Below are 16,569 nucleotides of genomic sequence, written 5' to 3'. Positions count from 1 at the left end.
GTTTCTAAGAATAAGATAATAAAATAATAGCATTCATATCTATCTATCTATATATGTATGTGTATCTATCCACATATATGGCATGTTTATATGTTATAAAACAAAATATATTTAATTGTAATTTGTAATATATAATTACAAATATTGTTTTGCTCACAGTTCTCATATCAACTCTGTAAGGTTGGTGGCACTATTATTCCCATTTTATAGATAGGGAAGCTGATGCTAAGAGGTTAAATGACTTGCCAAGGTCATTAGGCAGGTGTAGAACTCTGGTCTTGATTCTGGGTCCAGTATTTTATCCACTGTGCCACTTATCTGTAGCCAGAGTTTGAGATCCATCTGTGACCAGGGGTAAGGACTGTTCCACAACAAGGGTCAATTTATCATTGCAATTAAGGATCAGTCTGTGGATGACATTAAGGGACTAGTCTAGAGTTGGTTTTAGGGGTTATTCTATAGCAATCTCTGATAACCTGAAATGTCAGAACAGGATTTCTGAGAGTAAAGTCCTTAATTTAGACAGGGGCCACAGAACTAGCTCTCTTCTGGACTGGTCAGGTGAGCAGGATGCATTTCTTTGTAGTTTCTGAATTTCAGTGGGACAGTCTCAAAAGAGAAGGCTAAAGAAATCAACTATAAATGTTTGGATAAAAAGAGAGTCCAAGATAGAATTAGCCATTTATCACCTACTGATGGGAACTATCTCTCCTGAGCTTGGAATGGCCAAGGGGTAGAGAATTTGGCAGGGGGTACCAATATTCCAACTTAGGTAGTCAACTCCAAATAGAGATTGATGTTAATGGTCATAGATGGTCCTTGGGAAAATCATGAAGTTTGTTTCTGGAGTTCTTCTATCCCTTATCAATGAACTCTCTCACCCCCCTTTTATTTCTAATTTATTCCAAGTATTTATTGAACCTGATCTCTGCTACCTATCTGATTATGAAAAGTGTTTCTTTTTAAACTAATCATTGCTTCCTTCTCCCTTTTCCTACGTGAATGGAATTTTCATCCTACCTCCATTAATACATTTTATTAAGTTTTTTTTTTCTTTTTAAATCGTTATGGTTTCCCACTATCTCATCATTGTATTCTTCCACAAAGAAGACAAAGAAAAATCTGAGAAAAATCCAACTGACAAAATGATCTTAGATGACAATGTTTGCAATGTGCCATACTCACAGTCCCATAACCTCTCCATAGAAAGGTATATTTTCTTATATTTTCTCTGGAATCAAGATTGGTCATTTCATTTAATCTAAATTTGGAGATATTTTTAGTTTTCTGTCTATTGACATTATTGTCATCCCTGTATTTGTTGCTTTCTTGTTTTTGTTGTCTTTACTTTTTGTACATACAAGTCCTTCTAGGTTTCTCTGAATATCTCATTATTTACTATAGTGTAATAGAATTCTATTTCATTCATATGTGTTCAATCATTCTCTATACTATGGGTCCACTCTTGGTTTCTAGCTTTTTTGTTACCACAAAATGGGATGCTTTGAAAATCTTCCTATATTACCAGAAGAATTTCTTGGGTTGTATTGCTGGCCATATCCTTAATGAGGATAACAAGATGAATGACTGTACTTTCACAATTCCAAATAGTTACCCAGTTTTAAAGTTCTGCCAAAAGTATATCAATATGCCTGTTTTCCCATTGTCTCATCATCATTGAATACTGATTGTCTTTTTATCATCTTTACCAGCTTGATAGAAATGCCAAGAAACCTTTGAAAACAAATTAAAATAATTTGAATTTATTTTACTAATTATTTAGAATATTCTTCCATATGTTATTAGTAACTTGCATTTTTTTAAAGTGGTTTGTTAATGAGGCAACTCTATGTTCTTATGGTTTTCTCAACCCTGTGGCCCCTTCCTCTGAATGGTCAGTTCCTTCCTGAAACTCCATTTTAAGGAAGGGGACAGGCCTACCATGTTCATTCCTTTGTTCTTTCTGTGTTTCACTCCTGGTTCTTTAGGTTTTTCTCTCATCACACAGAAATTTCCTCTCCCTTTTCAATTTCCTTTTTTGGGCTATCTTCTCCCTAGGTTTCTTAGAGGCAGGAACTATCTTTTTGCTTTTGTTTGTATTCTTAGAACTTGGCACCAAGCTTCACACTCAGTAAGAGTAAAGTTAGTGTTTGTTGACTTGTTTATTTGAATCACCACTCTGCCATTTACTATCTGTATGACCTTGGGCAAGTCACTTAACTTTATTGAGTTTCAATTCATTCATTTTTAAATAAAGGTCTCCTTTCCAGCTCTTGATACATTGACCATTTGTTTGTGGAAAGAATTCCAGGTCTAGAATCAGAAAGACTGAGTTCCGTTCAGCTATACTGTGTCTTGTCTTTTCCTTGTTCCTCCAAATGGGATGGGGGCAGAGAACACCTTCAAGAACTATTAAATTGATCTTTGTGCTTTAGAGTGCTCAGGGTAGAATGTAAACTTGCTGGGCTGGGTTGTTTTGTTTCATTTAAATCAAATGATCTAATGAAAATAAAAAGATTTACAGATCTCTCAATTATTGATCAGTTAGGTAACCTTGGGTAAATAACTTAAACACAATGTGCCTCAGTTTCCTTATTTACAAAAGGAGGAGGTCTGACTTAATGGCCTCAAAAGTCCCCTCTAACTAAATCTTTTATATTATGATAGGAGTTCTTCTAGTCTTTTGTGTTCTTCTGTTTATCTAATGCTGGGGTGAGGAATTCAATTGCTCTGGGGTCTTTTTTAACCTGATTAACTGAGGAATTTTTGTATTTTTAAGCACTTCTAAGGAGTTTTGATTATTACTTTTGTATAATAAAGTTAGAGCTCTGTTAACATTATTGCCCTTTCATTCCTACTCCCTCCTCCCCATTCCATTCTTTCTCTTGATATTTTCTAGACCTTTTGTTCCTCCAAATGATTTATGTTATTATTTTGTCAAATTCTCTTTGGTAGTTTTATTGGCACAGCACTAAATTTGTAAATTAATTTAGGCAGTACTGTCATTTTTATTATATTGACTCAGCTCAAGTATGAATAGTAAATATCTCTTCAATTATTTGTCTTTCTTTATTTCTATTAAGATTGTTTTATAGTTGTATTCATAAAAGTCCTGAGTTTGGGCGGGTTAACTCTTAAATATCATCTGCATTTTGCAGTTACTTTGAATAGGATTTATTTTTCTGTCTTATCCTTTTATTCAATTTTTTTAGAATTGTAAAATGCTAATGGATTTTGTGTATTTATTTTACTCTGCTACTGTATTAAAGCCTTTAATAATCTCATTTGGTTTCTTTACTTATTTTTATATTTTGAAAAAGTAAATTACCATGCCATCTGCAAATAGGGATAATTTTGCCTCCTCTTCATTTTGTTTAGCCTTTAATTTCTCAGTTTTACTTATTGCTATAGTTAGTATTTCTGTGTCAAATAATAGTGGGTGAATGGGTGCATACTCACTTTACTCTTGTACTTACTGGAAAAACTTCCAGTGTTTCTCTATTGCAACTAATATTAGCATGATTTTATTTATGAGCTTTTGATCAGATTAAAGAAGGGACTTGCTATGCCTATGTTTTAAAAACATTAATATACATGAGTGTTGCAATTTGCCAAAGGCTTTCCTCCCCTGTATCTATTGATACAATCATTTAACTTATATTCCTTATATGATTATTCATACAACTTTTCTGATGCTGAAACATTCTTGTTACCATAGCATTAAATTCCAGTTGGCCAGAGATACTCATGAGTTGTGTGACCTTAGGCAAGTTATTTCCTCTTTGACTTGGTTTTCTCACCTACAGAATGAAGAGATTGAATTAGATGATCTCTCTTGGTTCTTTGAGCCCCATTGAGACTATAATCTTTAAGACTATGATTCAAGATCACATCTGTTATATATTTATTTTTAAACTGTTATATATGATATACATATGAAGTTACACATGTGTATAATCTATGCTTATAAAGTTGTGTGTCCTTTAAAATTCTGCTTGGCAGTGTCTTTCTTCTGACATTCCCTAACAAAGAAAGCTTGCACTAGTGTAGTTTTTTTTTCTACTTTATTTTTCTTGCTTTTACTTTTTGCAAACTTTAGATGTAAAATAGGCAGTATATTTCTTACCTTCTCAATGGATGAGAAGGGGGTTGTGAGGAGGGAGAGCATTTGAAGTTGAAAATTAAAATTTAAAAAAAAAATAGAGTTTGCAAATTTCTTGGCCCTATCTGGGCAATGACCCCTTCACAGTTCTTCCATGGTTTTACTGGGGTTTCAATTCTGGTGACCTTCATTGGTCTAATTAGTTCATTAGTGTATTAGTCCAGTTCTGGGTCTTTTTGGGGGAGGTTGGGATTAACTGTAATTTTATTGTATAGGCAACTCTGAAGGAGGAAACTCCCTCCACTGATACAATTTGATTCTTGTTCTTCAGATGCCTGAGATATTGAGAGATAATGTGATTCAACCAGGGTGACATAACCAAGATGTATAGGATTTGAATTTGGCTCTTTTTTATACCAAAGACAGGTGTATATCCCCTTTACCTAGGCTGCTTCTCTTTGGTTTTTGAGGCACAGAAACATGGTGATCCTTGTCGATAATCTAATTACATGGTTTATTAATAGCAAATAAACCCTAGGCAGACCACTCACACAAAAGTGTTGTGAGGAGACATGTACCTCCTCCTCACTACCCTTTAGACTTAGTTCAGTTTTGGGAAATGAAGCTCCATTTGTAATCATGATCAAAGAAACCATCTCTGTCCAGGTGATGGATTGATTTGGAGTGACCAAGGAACATTCATTCTATGTGTGGAATATACTGCGAACAACAGAGGGAGATTTTCATAGATGCCCCCAACCTGGGGCAAACAGGCCTCGGGTGGTTTGGGACTCACCAATAATAAATAGGACAGATAAGGTTACATGGGTTGGTAGGAGTTTCATCTATATGTCCCTTTCGTCTATATGTCCCTGGTTTAACCAACCAACCCATCACTAGGTTTCCTAGTGGGCTCTGCTAAATGGCCCCTGGTTTCCTTATCTGGGACTTCCACGGCCATGATAACACTACAAATTAGACACACATTTCTAGAACATTATAAGGTGTTTAAAGCACTTTCTCCTCTCAAACCTGTGTGGTAGGAAGTGCAAGGAGCAGATGTGCTCTGGGTTCCTTTGAGCTCTAAAGGTATAGGAATCTATGAATCTATTATCTTGCCCCAGCCTGTCCCAGCTTACCTTTTTGATTTTTTTAAATTTAGAGTTCTCCAAAGGGGAAAAAAAAATCTCAAAGTTGCCAGTAATACTAGAAAGTAGTAAGTCTTTTTTTTATAGGTGTATCTTGCTTTAACCACCTGAGACTCCAGGTATGGGAAGCAAGGAAACCAAGGAAAGGTACATCTGTGGAGGAAGCAGGGTATCCAGGGGCGGAACCCCTGATGTGATCACATCCAGGCTCAGCAGGAGGAGGAGGGGTTTTTACTGAACCAGAAGGGATTTTGTCCCTGAGGATACCTGGGCTGTTCCACATGACAGGGTGATCCCTCACATTGAAGGAGGACAGATGTTGCATCTAGCCCAAGCCTCTTATTTTGCAGTTGAGGAAACCAAGGCCAAGAGAGGTTAAATGACAAGCTTAATTTCACCTCAGTGGTAAGAAACAGAGGTAAGATTTCAACCTGCATTCTCTGATGCCAAATCCAGATTATTTTCTTATGATCAAGTGCATCTGATCAATGTCTCTTTTCTTATAGAATGATGGGGTTGGGGCACGCCAACTGGTCAGGTTTCATGGGAGTATGTACAGTCGCTTCCAGAAAGAACTATTCTATTTATTAAGGTTTCCAGAGGGAGGGCAGAGATATCAGGCATCTCTGGAAAACAAGTCATGTTTTGGAGAGAGAGAACAATCCAGATAAAAACAAACAGGACAGCATGGTGTGGAAGAGAGAATACTTGGATTTACTACCTGTATCACTTTGGGCGGATTATTCCATCTCTCGGGCCTTCTGTTTTTTCATCTATAAAATTAGGGAATGAACTAGATAACTTCTGAGGGTTTTTCCTAGCACTAGTATTCTGTGGATTTCTGATATTATAAAAGTGACTCAAAAGCTGTATGTCATTAAATAAATATGAATTTTGATTTTTTTTTAGGACATCAAATGATAAGGGAAGATAGGGGAAGAGGAAATGAGGGTTGAATAGAAATAGACACTATAGTTTCAGAGCTCATTCTTCCCCTTAGGGATATCAGGGAGGGGAATATGGATCAGGGCACCTTGGGGAGCCCACTGGCAAGACAGGAGCAGCAGTCAGATGAGGTTAAGATAGGTTTTATGAAATACTTTATTTCAGTATCTGCTTTTATTCCCTCTCCCTCTCTCCTCAGGGAGGTACCTATGAAGAAACAGGCATCTGTGATTTTAGGATTTTATCGGTTGAGGAGGAATGGAAACTTGTATATTTTTATTATCCACCTTAGAATTATTAAGTCCTGATTCCAAGTCTTTGTCCTGATGTTTATTAGATAGGTGACCTTGCATAAAGCATAAATCTTTCTGGACCTCTGTAAAATGAAAGGATTGGATTAGCTCTAAATCCAGAACTCCATAGCCAGAGCTCTGAAGGTCTGATCTAACATCTTGGACCTACCACTTATTAGCAATGTGACCTTGGATAAATCTCTTGACAGTTCCAAATCTCATCTTCTGTAACTGTTAAAGGAGCGGCTAGATCATTTCTACCATACCTTCGGCACCAACATTCCATGAGTTTGTGGATGTGTCAATCAATGAATTAAAAAAAACCCAACCATGTCTGAAATGCTTTCCTTGTCTGATGAGAGGGGGAGTTTGGATTGCAGTTGGCAGTGGTGGAGGGGCCACTCATGCGTCTGTGATCTCAGATATGGTTGAAGAGAGAAGTCCAATGCTAAGAGTTCCTTCTAGGACAGGTCCAGAGGGGCTGTCTAATTGTCCATTCTCCTTTCTCCATCTCTCCCCAAGTTTAAGCTTGGGAGGCTATTTCTAACACAAGACCCCTGAGACTTTGCTACTGGGTCCCCAGATCCCTCCATCCCTGGTGAGTTTTGTTGGATGCAATTTCCAAGCTTCATTTCCTTTTCGTGAGCTCAGCACCACTGGGCTCAGTGATGTTCATTTTCCTCCGAGTCAAGTTGACCTTGTGCCAGGAGATGGCACTCTTGAGGCATGAAGGGGATGAGGGAGAAGGGAGAGGAAGAGGGGGACACACCAACAGAAGAGGGAAGAGAGGGACTGAGCAAATGTGACTCTACCAGAGCTCATCCTAACAGCTGTTTGGAAATCTTAGGCTTGTAACTGGGAGGCAACAAGGAACATGCATTATTCCCTTAAGGAGCCCAAATCCCATCTTAAAGACAACATTCTGCAAAGTGAAATGAAGCAGGGAGCGGTTTCTTTTCCTGCTTCCTTCTGGGGATCCAAGTGTCTAGTGGGGACAATGCTCAGTGTCTCCAGATTTCGGCTCCTCCCAGGAGGCTCTGCAGAGAGTTTCTCTGCTGTTTTCCCCAGTGTGCTAGGATGGCAGGGGGAGATGGAGAGAGAGAAGGAAGAAGAAAGAGGGAGAGACAAAAGAGAGAGGAAAGGACAGAAGGAGAGAGGGACAGGCAGACACAGAGACAGAAAGAGACACAGAAGCAAGCGGTGAGACAGACAGACAGTGGGGGGATGAATAAAAGACAGAGGCAAAGAAGAAAAGAAAGGACCAAGGGACAGAAAAGGGGAGGAGAGGAGTAGAAAAGGGAATGGAAAAAAGGGAAAGAAAGACAAGGGACAGTAGAAAGCCTGAAGGAGGGAGGGAAGAAATAGGAGGAGAAAGAAAGAGGGAAAGAAAGAGACAGAGAGGGGAGGGGGAAGAGAAAATGGCTGAATGGGAGAGATGGAAGGGGGCAAGAATGGAGGAGAAGGAGAGAAAGAATGGAAGATGGTGGGAAGAAGAGAGGAAGGAAAAGAAAAGAGGGAAGTCAAAAAAGGGAGAGAGGGCAAAATGAATGTTATCGTTCCTTTACATGTGAAAATGACCAGATTTCAGAAGCAAGAGGATATTTCATATGTGAGTTATTCTGATAATAGCTGAAACTCTAGTTTCACCTTGAAGATGGAGGGAGAATTAAGTAGGAAGAGAAAAGCTAGGCTTGGGGGAGGAGCAGAGAGGCAGAGGGAGGAAGAGGGAGTGAGATGAATTAATTACTAAGGCAAAGGGGATAATTAACAATGTTTGAACTTGTGGTCTGTTAGTAGAAAGAACCTGGGGCTTCTTTTTATAGAGAAGTATAAGTGTTTTCTTAGGAAATTTTCAAAGGACAAAAACATATGTATTATATAGACATAGACCTATGTTAGCATGAACAAACACAAGGCACCGTGTCCATCATCATATTCAAACTCACACTGGATGCTTCTTTCTACAAAGCACTTTCCATACATTGACTCATTCATCAAGTAGGCTAAGTATTGTTACTTCCTTTTTATAAATGAGATAATTGAGTTCCAGTGAGATGAAGTAACTGCCCAACTTCACACATTTGAGTGGTGATAGAGTCAGGCCTAGAGTCTGTTTTCTGATTCTGCATCCAAAATGGACTTTTTATTATAATAATATGTGTGTGTGTATATATATATATATATATATATTGCCAGGCAAATGGGGTTAAGTGGCTTGCCGAAGGCCACACAGCTAGGTAATGATTAAGTATCTGAGGCCGGATTTGAACTCAGGTCCTCCTGACTCCAGGGCCACTGCGCCACCTAGCCACCCTGTATCTAGATATATTGACAGCTATATTGATAGATTATAGATTATAAAGGATAGATTATAGATAATTATAGATAGATTCATTGATTGCTATATTGATAGATTATAGATTATAAAGGATAGATTATAGATAATTATAGATAGATAGATACATATAGATAGATTGATAGAAGTCAAGTTGTGGAGGGTTTTGAATGATAAATTGAGGAATTTAGATTGTTATTCTCTTCCCCTCACCCCTAAAGGGTCATCATGAGATCCTAGAGAGAGCCCCAGACTCAGAAACCAGAAGACTTGGATTCTAGTCCTGGCTTCACCACTAACTGTCTATGTGATCCTTGGTAAATCAATTCCCATCTGTCTCTGAGATTCAGTTTCCTTACTGATAAAATGCAAGGGTGAACCCTAACTTCTCCCTTACCAAAACTATGATTCTAAGTACGCTGAGTACTGTCCATACTGGGAGGAAGAGGCATAAGGTTGGAATAAGATTTTCAATAGTTTGACTCTATTCAGATTTTTCTCCCCACTTGTAATGGACAGAGCATTATTTTTCTCTAGTAATATTTGCCCAATTCTTTTGTCTAACTGTTGACTCAAAGGCTGCCACCTCCAATAAATCTTTCATGACCAATCTCACTTCCTTGACTTCCTCTAACTCTTATGGATGACAAATATTGTATTTAACCATTGGTTTCTCTGTAAAGAGATTCTTTCATTGATTTCATATCATTTGTCTGAACCCAGATCATGAGCTTCTAGAGAAGAGGTCTTATTCCTCCTTCTCTCAGCTTAAGTGAATCCCAGGAAGGTCTCTCAGGAGGTAACTCTTAGGAAGGATGAAAACAGTAGCACTAAGACTGTTAGAAGACATACCTGTCAGGAGCTGAGCTATCTACTACAATTATGGTATAGGTCCCAGGGTTCTTTACGTTGCAGAGGAGAACTAGCTGCTAAAATCTGGGACTTGAGATGCTCTGGGAACAGGCCAAGAGGAAGATAACTTGGACTGACTTAGAATACCTTCCAAGAAGAATACAGGGGAGTAGATGCTTATGCCTTAGAGCTGGGAAGAAAGGGAATCAGAGAGATCCAGAGACCTGTTAGGTCCCATTCATTTGACCTTTATTTACTTCTATACTTCAGTTTCTTTTGATCTTTATGGGCCACCTCCTCAAAGTCATCAGGAAATTGGCCTCACTCAGAGCTACAACTAGAAATATTGTATCTGGGACAGGGTGACTGGAATTCATCTTTGGAAAAGTGGGTAGTGGGTGGGTCACTGATGCGAGGCAGCTGATGGGAATTCTGCCAGGACAGAAGCAGGACAGGACTAGCCATCTTGTAGTTTTGTATTTTAACTAATTTTTCGTGAGAAAACAACTCTGTTGTTTCTATGCCATGTTCTCTAAATATGGGGGCCATCTAAAATTAGTACTCTAGGATGTTATCCCAGTTACTTTTCTTGAGTTATGGTTCTTCCCCATTTCTGCTGCTTCCCTATGTTTCCTGTTCTGATCTGGGCACCCATCTCCTTCCCTTAAGTCCACCTGGAGACAAAGAATGTTGTTTTTTTAAAGAGAGACTTTAGCATTTGAGAGGAGATAAAAGAAAACCAACCTTTGGAGGATGTAATTATCAAGTTAAAAAAAGCGAGCAATATTATCATTGATTAGAATCCAGGAGACTCGAGTTTGAGTCTTAGCACAGCTACTATTGCTAAGAATATCTTTTTTTTGGTTCTTAATTTCTTCATGGAAAATGGGTGCAATCTTTCCTTTTTACCTGCCAGCATGTTAGGAGTTTCAATTGAAAGTTATATGAAGTCACTTTGGAAATTAGAAAGCACAATGTCCCCTCCTGGATCACCAGAAAAACAATGGAAAGACACATGGCAATCAGGACCAGACTGGAATATAGAGCAAATGAGGAATTGTAAAGAAAATGTGATATAAAGGAGGTAATTAAAGAGAAAGATGGATTGGTCACAAGGCAAGGAGAAGAGATAAGGGACAGATGCTCTATTGGTATCTTTCTGATGTGAAGAAAACTCAAGAAAGATTCTTAACACATAAGCTGGCCTGAGTGAACTGATGGGAAGAGATGAATGAATGTGAGCAAGGTGGAAAGAGGATAGACTTTGAGATCATGCACTGAATAAGTGAGAACCTCTCTCTCCACCTTCCTCTTAGGAACTGGCCCTTTCCATTTGAGTCATCAAAGAATGCAAGACTTCCCAATAGATTCCCTTGGGTGTCCAGGGATATATTATTGATAAGAATACAACTTTTATAGAAAGACCCATCATAACTGGTATGATATGATACTCAGAGTGCTTTGGTGAGTCCAGAATTGACCTTTCCAGGGCCTGCTTATGCAGGAGAGGAGTAAAATCCCAAGTCAAATTTCTATGCTCAGGCTTTTTTTTATGCTTTTTCAATCTTTTTTTTTACAAATTTTACTTATGTCGCCTGAGAGGAACATGAAACATCTTTCTCCACAGAAAAATCCTGCTATCCAATCTGGTCAGGAATATTATAATCTTGTTAATCTGATTTCTCCTTAAGAGTCCTCCTATATCCTGCCCTGAAGTTACTGATTTTTTAGTTATATATTACAAAAGACCTTGATAAAAAAATCAAGTGGATGGGAATGTCTATTGTCAAGATTAAACTATGCAGTTAGACAAATAATGTTAGTATTCATTAGTATTTATATTTTGATTGGAAACTGTAAATGGACTATGAACTGATGGCAAAATTGAAAAGATAGAAGAGAAGGGCTAGATTTCCTCTTAAAATTGTATGATTCTTTGGAAAATTTCAAGGTTCTCCCTTTTTGCAAGGCAATGATGTTAAGTGATTTGCCAAAGGTCACACAGCTAGGAAATTTAATAGTGTTTGAGGTCAGATTTGAACTCATATACTCCTGACTCCAGGGCAGGTGCTCTATCCACTGCATCATCTAATTCCCCCTTAACATTAAGATTCTTTTAGTGATGTTCTGAATCTAAGTCATCATATACCACAGTTTCTGAAGAATTATATTTGAGGATGACCAAAATAGCCATGGTAAGGTGCATGGTGGGTAAAGGTAGACTGCAACACATTGCAAATGAGAACTAAGAGGGATGACAAAAAATGTCATCAGAGAAATGTATAACTAGGGATGGTTCAATCACAGAGAATATAGTCAATCACTAAGTATTTATTAATCAATGACTATATTCAAGGAACTATGCTCAGTGCTGGGGGAAGGTGAGGAATAACTGATGTACAACTGGTGTGTTCCTTGTTTATGAACTTGATGTCAAGTAATCTAGAGAAAGGATCCCAGCATGGTGGGGGAATTCTCTCTGGCAGATTTATACCACATGGATGAGTCATATGGGAGGGATGAATGGGTTGCAATCTGCATTACATAAATGACATCACAGAACTGTTCAAATATTGATAAAATTTGACCTTAATATAATCTTCCTAAACCATTTGAAGATCAGTTGAAGAAAGCAAGCCTAGAGAAGAGAAGACTTAAAGGGATATGATATCTGTCTATAAGTATTTTTAAAGTGTTGTCTTGTAGAGGACAGATTGTATTTGTTCAGTTTGATGAAGAGTATGTCAGTGCAAGAGGTCAAGAGCTATGAACAATGGGCAGAAATAAGAAAAAAGAATTTCTTTTTTGTAAGGCAATGGGGTTAAGTGATTTGCTTAAGATCACACAGCTAGGTAAGTATTATGTGTCTGAGGTCACATTTGAACTCAGGTCCTCTTGACTCCAAGGCCAGTGCACTTTCCACTATGCCACCTAGCTGCCCCGAAGAGAGAAGAATTTCAATTGAGTATAAGGAAATGCTTCTTAACTAGTAAAACTCTCTGAAGATGGAATCAGTTGCCATGTAAAGTCAGTTAAAGAGATAGGATAACTACTTGTTGAAGATGTCAAGGAGGGGATTTCTATTATGGTTCAAATTGGACTAAGAGGTAATGTGGTTCAGGTGAGATAGCACCAATCCATCCTGATGCTGCTGTTGAGTTGTTTCAGTCCAGTTCAATACTTAAGGATCCCATTGGGAGTTTTCCCTGGCAAAGATACTGCAAATGTTTTCATTTCCTTCTCCAGCTCATTTTACAGGTGAGAAACTGAGGCAGTTAAATGACTTGCCCAGGGTCACACAACTAGTAAATATCTCAGACCAAATTTTAATTCAAGAAGAGAAGTCTTTATAATTTCAAGCCCAGTGCTCTACCCAATATGCTACCAACTGGTCTCCAAAATCTCCTACACTTCCTAGCATTGTAACTTTGGGTAAGTTATGGCTTCCCTGAGTTTGAATTTTTTCATCTATAAAGTAAGAGGCCTCTAAGGTCCCTTCCATTTCTAGATCTATGATCCTGACCTTTAAGGTCCTTTGTAGCTCTGAGATTCAATGATCCCACTTATGATTCAGAGGGAATAACATAGAAGGGCCTCAGGGCTGTTGTTTTAATAACACATTTCTAACTGCATTAAAGTTCACAAAGCGCAGAAGCAAAGAATATTACAGTTAGAAGGAACTTCAGCAGTCATCTGGTGAACCTATATCTGAAAAGAATTCTCACTACAACATGTCTACTGAGTGGTCACTCAGCCTCTTTTTGGAGATCTCCAATGCTTCAGGACCTTCAGAATACAATTTTGTAGATCTTTACTTGCTTGAAATGTTTCCAGATATTGAACCTCAACTTTTCTCTTCGCGATTGCTATCCAAGGCTCCTTATAGCCTGGCCTCTAGGGTCAAATAGAATCTAATTCCTCTTTCATGTGACAACCCACTATACTTGAAGATAGTTATAATATCTCTCTGAACCTTCTCTTTAGTGTCTTCAACTAACCCTCATTGATCCTGAAATCAAGACCGTTGGTCATCCTGGCTATTCATCTCTGGATATACTCTATCTTATCCATGTTTTTCCTAGACAGTAGACTCCAGATCTGAACACATTACTTCATATGTAGTTTGATAAGGCAGAGTATCATGGGATTATCATCTCCTGATCCTGGGAGCTATCTGGGAGCTATCTCTCTCTCTCTCTCTCTCTCTCTCTCTCTCTCTCTCTCTCTTTTTAGGAATTTTGCAAGGCAAATGGGGTTAAGTGGCTTGCCCAAGGCCACACAGCTAGGTAATTATTAAGTGTCTGAGGCTGGATTTGAACTCAAGTACTCCTGACTCCAGGGCTGGTGCTCTATCCACGGTGCCACTTAGCCACCCCAGAGCTATATCTCTTTTAGCAAGGCTCAGATTTGCATTAGTTTTTTGGTTTCCACACCAAATTGAGTTTTGGTGTACTAAAACCCCCAAATCTTTTTAAAGACAAACCGCAGTCTAATCATGTCTTTCCCATTTTGTAATTACGAAGTCAATTTTTTGAACCTAAGATTAAAATCACAACACTTTACATTTTTTATGTTATATTTCATCTTTGTAAATTCAACTCAATACTACAAACTCTTAAAATTTTTCTTTCATCCTGGGTGCTGTTTTCCTAGATTTGCATCAGCTGCAAATTTGAAGAGCATATCACTTATGCCTTCCTCCATGTCACTGATAAAACATGGCAATTCCAACAGAATCCAGCCAGGTTTCTCTCACAGGGCAGCCTACTGTAGACCTTCCAAGCTAATATAGGACAATTACCAAGTATTCTTGGAATCAGGGCATTTAATCAGTTGCAAATTTATCCAATTGCTTGCTACTATTATATCGTTATCTAGTTCATCTCTCTGCTTTTTCCATGAGAAAAGAATGAGATACTAATCAAAGGATTTCTAAGATGGGTGGTTTGCTGTGGTGGAATTGTTTCATTCATGTCCAACTCTTTTTGATCCCATTTAGGGTGGTTTGCCCATTTCTTCTCCAATTCACTTTACAGATGAGGGAAATGAGGTGAACAGTGAAATGACTTGCCCAGAGTCACACACACCTAGGAAGTATTTGAGGCCAGATGTGAACTCAGAAGATGAGTCTTCTTTTTTTCTAAGCCTAGTTTTTTATCCAGTGTATCACCAAGATGTCCCTTGCTAAGATCTAGGTAAGCTCTATCTATAATTTTCTTCTAACCTACCATTTGAGTTTTTGACTTTTTTTTCCCCCATAATCTATAATTTCAAAAGTGTGGCCAACTCTAGGTGAAACATTCACTATCCAATGCAAATCAGTACCTGCTCTGAAATGTACAGCCCAAAGGAGTTGCCTGGAGGCCAATGAAAGGAGAAGTGACTGGAGATTACATGACCAGATTCACAAAGTCAGTATGTATCAGAGATGAGACTGGAATCCAGATCATCTTGACCCTGTGGTCAGCTTTTGATCCATTATACTACACTACCTCTCACCATCGTGTAACTGTGTGGCAAAAGGAAATAGGGTTTGTCTGGTAGGACCTCTTAGAGATGTGCTCATTCTGCCTCTTGGTGATCACTATGTCCTTTTCTAAATGTTTACTAACCATCCCTTTAATATTACAGTCTAAGATTTTCCCAGGTGTTGAAATGAAGCTTTCTGTCATTAATCTCCAGGTTGTAGTCTCTTCCTTTTCTGGAAAATCAGGATATTTGTAATTTTCCAGTCCCATACTATCTCATTCATTGCCCCACAGTCTTTCAAATACCACTAACAATGATTCAGCAATCTTATCCACCAGTCTTTTCAGTGCCAGAACTTATAGTTCATCCAGATCAGGTGACTTGGATACATTAAAGGAGGTTCTGTGTTCTAGTTCCTTATTTATCTTGGTTATCACCTTCCCATTAGTCATTTTGTCATTGTTGTTGTTCTGTCATTTTTCAGTACAAAGCTCAGTCTCCTTGGCAGAGAAAACAGGCAAAATAAAAATTAAGCAGCTGTGCCTTCTCTTTTATCAGTTATCATCATCCCAAGCATTCTTTCTTTAAAAGCTACTCTTTTTTTCCCCAATGCAGGAAAAACCAACCAACCAACCAACCCTTTTTCTGTCCTTAGCTTTCCTTGCTAGCCTCAGCTCTTCCTGAGCTTTAATATTCCTGACAGTATTTTCTTACAGGGCCATAACACCCATTTGTATTCAGCTTTTGTAACCTACCTGTGCTTCTGTCTTCTAGACAGATAGGGGTAGGGACTGCACCCTGGGATTTTACTGGTTTAGGAAACTCTTGGATGAGAAGACTCCATCTACCAATAAAGGCTAGCACCTCCCTTACAGCTTATAGTGTTCTTTAACATGTCTTTTCAACATTTAAGTGGGTTGGGTAGTTCTCAACATCAGACAGCTCCAATTTTTCCTCCCCCATCGTAATTGCTTCCTTTTGGTGATTTTAGATTTTCATTCTTGAGAAAGCATCTCTCCTGAGATGTTTTGCCCTTAGCATTTTTATCCTTGGGGTCTCACCTAAACTTTCTCTAAGCACTTTCCAAGCCACTCCATGCCTCAGATAGTATGGTAGAAGTGAGACCCAGGGATGCCTATTAGTTAGTCTATGATAATACAACTAGTAAGCATTTGAAGTGGTATTTGAACTCAAGTCTCCTGACTTGAAGTCTGGAATTCTTTTCACTGTGTCACACTACCTTCGATAGTAGCAGCAGTATGTCTCTTGATTCATACATTTTGAAATTCAGCCAAATAGTTTTGATTCCTCTTTCTCATATGCAACATTTACCTCTGCCTCAAAGAACTCCCATCTTTCTTTAAATGCCACCACTGACTCCTCCCTGTTACCTATTAACTTAGTGATTTTCTAAGTAAGACAGTA

Source organism: Macrotis lagotis, chromosome 4, assembly GCF_037893015.1.
Source record: "Macrotis lagotis isolate mMagLag1 chromosome 4, bilby.v1.9.chrom.fasta, whole genome shotgun sequence".
Classification (NCBI taxonomy): Eukaryota; Metazoa; Chordata; class Mammalia; order Peramelemorphia; family Peramelidae; genus Macrotis; species Macrotis lagotis.
Note: the sequence above shows the minus strand (reverse complement) of the source record.